We start from the raw sequence: 9,094 nt of genomic DNA, 5'->3' as shown, positions 1-9,094 counted from the left end.
AGTTGGAAATGCTGGAAAAAGAAATGCATTGTTTCCTCTAACCCTGTTCTTAGGGGTAAGTTCCTTTATATATGCTACAACAATGCTTTGCTCCCAAAAAATCTTGGTCAGGGAAGATAGCACAATCATGGGGCATATGATGGGTAGGTATAGCACACCTGAACTCCACACCTAGTCAGTGGCCAAGTTTGGACTAGACTGCTGCGCCAGCACAGCCAAGGGTTCGGCGAGCCTGAGGGAGGGCTGGTGAAGGATGAAGAAAAAGACAGACAAAGAGAATAAGCTGGGTCTAGGTGGATCTTCTGTGCCTGGCTGAGGCCACAGAACAGATCCAGACTGCAAGCTGATGCTTTATTTTATAGTCAGAGGTAAACAAGGTAATTTACAATGTTCTTGTAAGTTTCACTTGTTTTGACAGCACTTGCTGCACCTCCCACAGCCCATTAGCTACCCAGGAAAGATCTAGGGAGCAGTCACAAGATCAAGCTTAATTATGCTTAGAGGGCTATGCCCTCCAAGCTGGGACTTGTTTGCGACTTTGCCAGCAGGTCAGTCTGAGGCTTAACCCTATAACCGCTCCCTACATCTTGCCCTTCTTTTAATTTTAAGCTACTAATAATGGAAGTAAAACTTAAACATAAAGAACAAAGTTCCGACCATTAAAATATTAACAAAACAATGCCAATGCAAAACCCAATAACAAAACAATGCAAATGCAAAACCCAGACATGGCTATTAATAAAACAATGCCAGTGCAACACTACAATAATAGAGAAATCAAACTACAGTAACATTTTCCTACTAAATGAAAGTTTCTTTTGCTGATTTACTCAAGAGTCCCCAGACTTGGCTGCACAAGAGTTTGCAGAAGACTGGCAGCTAACCAATGCTAGCATAGCCAGAAACATGATTGAGGGAGTAGCTTCCACTTCTTGCTTTTCTGCCATCTGCTGGGCCTCAGTTGTTAACTTCTTCAGCTGACCCCATTTTGGCACCTCAGTCTCTTGCGTAGCCTTCGTCATCTTCCTTTTCCACTTTGCTGTCATCAGAGCAACCTCAGTCTTTTGAACGATGGGACAAGGAGCTTCTCTGGGTCCATTGTGGTGATGCATGTAACGCTCTGGCACCCAAATTGGCTGCGCTGCTCCTTCTGGAAAGATACAAACACAACCTCTTCCCCACATCATTACTGGATCTGGTCCAAACCATCGTCCAGTTTGTGCATCCTTCCATAGGGCTAACCCCACAGAGGCTATTGTACAGGAGGCCCGATGCCTTTCGGCTGCTGTATGACCCTCTGCATCGCAATTCAAAAAATTTAAAGTATAAAGAACATGACTGAGTTTGTTTTGAGGTGACACATAACATCCATCTCCCCCTTTCTGTTTTAGTAATTGCATTTTAAGAGTACGATTGGCTTTATTAATTTTTATTTGATAAGGCTTTCCATGCAATTTCAAGTATATTAGATCTGTTAAATTTAAAAAGATTTCCTTTAAGGAGAGAGAATAAATTTCTTGTATTACTCCGGGCCCTTGGAGCTTTCTAAGAATCATCTCTGTTAAAGCCTTGAAATTTTAACATGGAAAAAACCATCAAATATATATATATATATATATATATATATATATATATATATATATATATATATCCATATATGATTTAAAGATTATAATACTTTTTATAATTATCTTAAGATATCAATTAGATTTTAAACTAGTTTTTGCATAGAAAAATTTTGGTTGGGATCACAGAATTAATCCTCTTTTTTAATTAGACTAATAAGCAACTTATTTTGAATTCCTAATTATTAGAGAAAACACAACATTTTATTTTCTCAAAAATAAGTTCTTATACTTTAGGCATTTAATTACCACAACTATATAATTTCTCCCAATTTAATTTGCACTTTGAACTTTTAAAGCTGGCAGGTCACATATATTTAGCATTTCCTAGATTAATAACACTTTACATTTCTAAGAAAAATACAAGACATAATCAATTAATAGCTTCAATTCTGTCCTCTAGGTTTTTTATGAGACAAATTTAAGCTTCAATTTTTATTTGCCAGTGGTTCTGGAAAACCAGGTTTGGTTTATTCGAATGTAAATTACCACATTTTTCAAAGATGGTCCCTGGCAGGAAACTAGATTACCTGTCTTCTGGGGGAAGGGTGTCTACCCCTTCCTGCATTAATCAAAGGGCATAGCCAGTTACCTGGGCTATTTAGATCTTTATAATTAATACATTTTTTATCTATATTTCAGCAATTTTTTGAGATTCAAATCCAATTTCAATTATTTTAAGGCATTTACTTTGGATAAATTCTGTAATAGAGAATTTACTGGTTTTCTTGAAGGCCTTAAAAGTTAACTTTTTTAACAAGGTTCATTAGCATTTTAAAAACTATTATTATGGAAATGTGAATCCTGTTGCTGGAATTAGCTTGAATTTCTTTCGAGAAGACTTTTTCGCCATTTTTCTTAGGAAAAAGAACCAGTTCTGGGTTTCTCATTTTCTATAGCTTTTGCAGAGAGATTCCAGCTGAAGATAATCTAAATGTCCGAAATCGGACCATGTGCGCATTCTGTCTTACAGCTAGGTTCTCTCCCCAGGAGCACAGAAATTCCAGATACATTTCTAAATTTTTAAGACTTTTTCATGGCGAGAAAGGAAGCTTTAAATTAGCATACTGGGAGAGTGGGCTTCCATATTGGATCGCCACGCATCTCCCTTCCCCCACATCCTGCTTACTTCGGGGGAAGTTTCAGCAACATATCTGGCTGAATTTCTTTTAAAGACATATCTTAAATTTTTTCTTTCTTTTTCACTTTCCGAAGTAATAACTAACACCCAATTTGGCCACTAACACCCAATTTGGCCAAGATTTGCATTTCCCTGCCACATTCCTCCACTCCCTTTCTGGAGTGGGCTCTAGGCAGTCCCAAATCAGGGACCACAGACTGAAAGTAGAGGCAGGCATTTCCTCTGGACCTTCAGCTATATAATGATCGCGTTGTTTTCCTACCTTCTCCCATGCCTCTATATTTTCCTTTTCTTCCTCAGAAAACCATGGGCAGGTTTTACTCACAAAATCAAAAAAATTGAAAAGCTGTTCATACCTCACAGAACAGCCCCTTGCTTGGAGCATAGCCTTAAGCATGGATACGCATACATTCTTTCCCTGCGATCCTGAATTTCCAATGTTTTACACCTAGCTAGTACTAAACTGCGCTCCTTACCTTCCTTTTTGCTTTCTGCACATGCTTCACTGGAGCGTCCTTTCACCTGACAATTGCAGTTCCCTCATACTCAGGCCCACATTGAGTGCCACTTGGGCCGAACTCAGCACCGCGTTGGGTGCCACTTGTTCTGCACCAGCACAGCCAAGGGTTCGGCGAGCCTGAGGGAGGGCTGGTGAAGGATGAAGAAAAAGACAGACAAAGAGAATAGGATGGGTCTAGAGACTCAGCCGTGGGCAAACTACAGCCCGCGGGCTGGATCCGGCTGTTCTATCCAGTTCTCTTGCTCTCCCCTCCGCTCCTTAACTTTGAATTTATATTAGTTCACACAAACACTCCATCCATGCTTTTGTTCCGGCCCTCCGGTCCAGTTTAAGAACCCATTGTGGCCCTCGAGTCAAAAAGTTTGCCCACCCCTGGATCTTCTGTGCTAAGACAGGTCCACCCCCACAATGCCAATAAAGGTGGCATTGCTTTCCCTTTCTCTTGCTAAGTGTCTAAGTACAGGACTCCAGAAGTTGGGACATGAGGAACTGGGGAAAAGCAGAGGGGTCCCAGAGAGGAGTAGCTGGTGAGAACATGTGAGCACCTAGTGGCCATCCCTGGTGGGGCAGAGTATGGAAAAGCTGGGAAGAAATAAACTAAAGTGTATGTAGATGGGGCCTTTGACATCTCGAGGGAGAGATCAAGGGTAGAAAGAGAATAGGAAGGGAGAAATCTTACCGTTTCTAAGACTTACACCCTTGCAATTGTCCAATTCAGGCCTTGAAAATATTTTTAAATATGTTTTCATTGATTTTAGAGAGAGAGGAAGGAAGAGGGAGAGAGAGAGAGAGAGAAGCATTGATTGACTGCCTCCTGCATGCCCCTTACTGGAGATCAAGCCCACAACCCAGGTATGTGCCCTGACCAGGAATGGAACTGGCAACTTCTCAGTGCATGGGATGATGCTCAACCAATTGAGCCACACTGGCCAGGGCTGAAAATATTTTTGCCAGTTTACAACTAATGTAGACTTTGGCTCAGTGACTGGGGGAACATATTAGCCAATGATACATCTGATGCAAACTTTATAAAGAACTTAAAAACTCAACACCAAAAAACAAACAAACCAATTAAAAATGGGCAAAGGACCTGAATAAACACTTTTCCAAAGAGGACGTATAGATGGCCAATAGACATATGAAAAGATGCTCAACATCACTAATCATCAGAGAAATGAAAATTAAAGCCACAATGAGATATTACCTCACACCTGCCAAAATGGCTAACATCAATAAATCAACAAACAATAAGTGTTGATAAGGATGTGGAGAAAAGGGAAACCTCTTGCGCTGTTGGTGGGAATACAGACTGGTATAGCCACTGTGGAAAGCAGTATGGAGTTACCAGTACCTCAAAAAATTAAAAATGGAACTGCCTTATGACCCAGTGATTCTACTTCTAGGAATATATCTGAAGAAACCTGAAAAGAATATATGCACCCTTCTGTTCATTGCAGCATTATTTACAATAGCCAAGATTTGGGAGCAGCCCAAGTGCCCATCAGTAGATGAGTGGATAAAAAAAGCTATGGTACATTTATATAGTGGCATACTACTTGGCTGTAAAAAAGAAGGAAGTCTTACCTTTTGCAACAGCATGGATGGACCTGGAGAGTGTTATGCTAAGTGAAATAAGCCAGTCAGAAAAAGACAATTACCATATGATTTCACTTAAATGTTGAATCTAATGAACAAAATAAACCAATGAGCAAAATAGAAATAGACTCACAGATATAGAGAATAGACTGACAGCTGTCAGATGGGAGAGAGTAGGAGGGTTGGGTGAAAAAGGTGAAGAGATTAAGCAAAAGAGCAACACACCACATAGACAGACAACAGTATGGAGATTACCAGAGGGAAAGGGGAGTGGGGGGAGGGTGGGGAGGGTAAAGTGAGGATAAATGGTGATAGAAGGAAACTTGACTTTGGGTAGTGAACACATGATACAATATACAGATGTTGTATTATAGAATTGTACACCTGAAACCTATATAATTTTATTAATCAATGGCATCCCAATAAATTCAAGTAAAAATAAATAAATAAATAATTATAAAACATTTTAAAAAGGTTAAAAAAATAAATATTATGTTTACACAAAAATGAGGTATCCAATGTCTATAGCAACTTGATTCATAATCATTAAAAACTAGAGGCAACTAGATGTCTTTTAACAAGAGAATGTATAAACAAAACTGTGATATATCCATTCAATGGAATACTACTCAGCAATAAACTAAATAAGCTATTGATTTCCACAACATGGATGAATTTCAAATGCATATTCTAAGAAAATGAAGCAACCCAAAATACTACATATTATGAGATTCCATTTATATGATGTTATGAAAAAAGCAAAACTATAGGATGGAAACAGATCAGTGATTGTCAGAGGCTAATGGAGGAGTTGACGACAAAGGGATTTCACAAGGGAAATTTTAGATCAATAGAACTGTTCTTAATATTACTGTGGTAGTGAAAACATGTCTCTATCAATTTGTCAAAACCCATAGAACTGTGCACCTCAGATAATAAACTTTGCTGTATGCAAATTTAAAAAAAAATCAACCAGGATGTTGAGGGATCCCAGGATGGAATGCAGACTGTGACAAAAAAAAATTAATTGTATTACAAATGTATAATATAACCTCATTGAAGGGAATGGCGAAAGAATCACTGATCTAGGTAACTTTAGACAATAGTGCTTTGACTGGATATTTAAATCTAAAGATGAAAAAATCTGTACCAACACTACAGTGTAGTTAGTAAATTCATTCTCACAAAGGTAGGAGTTAGCAATTTTGAAACTAATTTACATGTATACTAGGTTTAAATGAATGAGTAAATAAATTATGGATAATGGGAGCCAGATTTCACACTATCAAAGGAAGAAGTTACAAATAAGAAAAAAAGGAAGCCAGAATGAACCTGTGATGCTGGATTAGAGTCACAGATTATCTATCTATTACCTATCTATCTCTATTTTCAGATAGATACACATATGCATACATACATACACACACATATATTTATTTCTCTGTCTTTGATAGATATATCTTATACTTGTCAAATAGAGATATACATGTCTATCTCCTATCTTTGATATATTAAAGAAATAATATAGGTATATTTGTATACATGGGTTGATATATATCAATTTATTTTTTAACTATCTTCTGAGAGTTCCTGGAAGATATGACACTCAGTAATCATGGACACACTCAGTACCCAGATCGTACTTATAGCAGTACTAGAGGCCCGGTGCATGAAATTCATGCATGGGGAGGGGGGCATCCCTCAGCTTGGCCTGCACCCTCTCGCAATCTGGACCCCCTCGAAGGATGTCCAACTGCCAGTTTAGGCCCGATCCTGCTGCAGGTGCCAGTCGAGTACCCCTCTCGCAATCCGAGACTGGTGGCTACTAATCACTCACCTGTCTGCGTGCCTGATGGCCCCAAACCACTCTCCTGCCTACCTGATCACCCCTAACCACTCATCTGCCTGCCTGATTGCCCCTAACCACCTCTGCCTGCCTGCCTGATCACCCCTAACTGCTCGCCTGCCTGCCTGATCACCCATAACTGCTTGCCTGCCTGCCTGATTGCCTCTAACTGCTTGCCTGCCTGCCTGATCACCCCAATCACTCACCTGCCTGCCTGCTTGCCTCTAACTGCTCGTCTGCCTGCCTGATCACTCTATTCACTCTGCCTGCCTGCCTGATCACCCCTAACCACTCACCTGCCTGCCTGATAGCCCCTAACTGCTCACCTGCCTGCCTGATCACCCCTAACTGCTCACCTGCCTTCCTGATTGCCCCTAACTACTTTGCTTGCCTGCCTGATCACCCCTAACCACTCGCCTGCCTGCCTGATTGACCATAACCACCTCTGCCTTGGCCCCCGCTATGGTGGCCTCACCTGGAAGGACATCTGGAATGACGTCCGGAAGGTCGTTCGGCTATCGGCCTAATTAGCATATTACACTTTTATTATTATAGATTCTACAATAAAGAAAAGCTGGATGCCATGGAAAACTGGCTAATTTCAGAACTTGGGCAAAATGAATAACTATCCTAATATATAAAAACCCAGGGTCGTAATATCCAAAATGACCGATGGCTCAACTGACTGCCCACCACTGCAGCACCATGTCCCAGGACTGACTGCCGAGGGTGCTGCAGATCAGGCCCAAACAGAGGCCTGGAGAGAGGATCAGGGTCTGATCTGTAGCCTCCGTGGCAGCTGTTGATCAGCCCTTGCCACTCTCTTTCTGTTGGGGCCTGGCCAGCAGCCACACCTCTCTTTCTCTCAGGCCTCCACTGGGGCTGGCGATCAGCCCCACCTCTTTGATCAGGCCCAGAGATAGGCCTGGATATGCTGACTGGCATAGAAACCGACCAATCAGAACCAAATCTGGGTGAAGTGCCAGGAGCCAATGGCTGCCTAGGAGGTGGAGCTTTTGACACTGACTGGCATAGAAACTGACCAATCAGAACCTAATCTGGGTGAACTGCAAAGGCAGAACCTAAGGTGGGGGCTGAGGAGGGGTTTTAAGGGCAACAGCTGTTTGGTGTAAGGTGTAAGAAAGCGGTTCAATTTTTTAATGACCAGTTTGGCAGTATAGTGCATATGGCTGGCTATCAGTCCAGATATAAGGATTATGTATTTTTGTCTGCTAAAAGCAAATCCTCCTGATGAAAAAGATTTCCCCCCCCATTTAAGCAATCCTATCATATATAATCTATCTATACTACTAAAAGGGTAATATGCTAATTAGACCAGGTTGACCGGCCATCTTTCAGATGTCTGACTTTTTTCCGGACAAAGCCATGATAGTGGGAGCCAAGGCAGAGGCTGTTAGGGGCAACCTGGCTGGCAGGGGAGGGCAGTTGGGGGGTGAGATCAGGCCAGCAGGGGAGGGAAATTGGGGGCGATCAGGCTGGCAGGCAGAGGCTGTTAGGGGTGATCAGGCAGACAGGCAGAAGGGTTAGAGGCAATCAGGCAGGCAGGCAGAGAGGTTAGGGACAATCAGGCAGGCAGGCAGGTGAGTGGTTAGGAGCCAGTGGTCCAAGATTGCAAGAGCAATTATAAACCGGCGGTCGGACATCCCCCAAGGGGTCCCCGATTGGAGAAGGTGCAGGCTGGGCTGAGGGAATCCCTGCCCATGCACACGTTTGTGCACCGGGCCACTAGTAGTATAGAGAATAAAATAAATATCTAGGAGTAGTCACTGATATGAATAAATAAATATAGGAAGAAGAATCTAAATAATAAAAGCCTAAGCAACCATTACAGTGGAACGACCAGAATGACTCGTCACTATGATGCGCACTGACCACCAGGGGGCAGACACTCAATGCAGGAGCTGCCCCCTGGTGGTCAGTGCACTCCCACAGGGGGAGCGCCACTCAGCCAGAAGCCGGGCTCATGGCTGGCAAGCGCAGCTGCGGTGGAGGGAGCCTCTTCCGCCTCTGCAGCAGCACTAAGGAGCAGCAAGCAGGAGGGCGGTAAGGAGGAGGGGTCCTGGACTGCAAGAGGGATGTCCAACTGCAGGCTTAGGCCCACTCCCCAAGGGCCTAAGCCGGCAGTTGGACATCCCATGAAGGGTTCCAGACTGCGAGAGGGCCCAGGCCAGGATGAGGGACCTCCCCAACCGGTGCATGAATGTCATGCACTAGGCCTCTAGTTCTGAATAATGTATGTAGCCAATCTCCTCTCCAGGAAATGGAGCTTAATTCTCCTTCCTTTGAGTAGGGCCTGGACTTAGTGACTTGCTTCCAACAGACTGAGTATGGAAAGGGAAAAATGG

The sequence above is a fragment of the Plecotus auritus genome (assembly GCF_963455305.1).
Source record: "Plecotus auritus genome assembly, chromosome: 1".
NCBI classification, from domain to species: Eukaryota; Metazoa; Chordata; class Mammalia; order Chiroptera; family Vespertilionidae; genus Plecotus; species Plecotus auritus.
Note: the sequence above shows the minus strand (reverse complement) of the source record.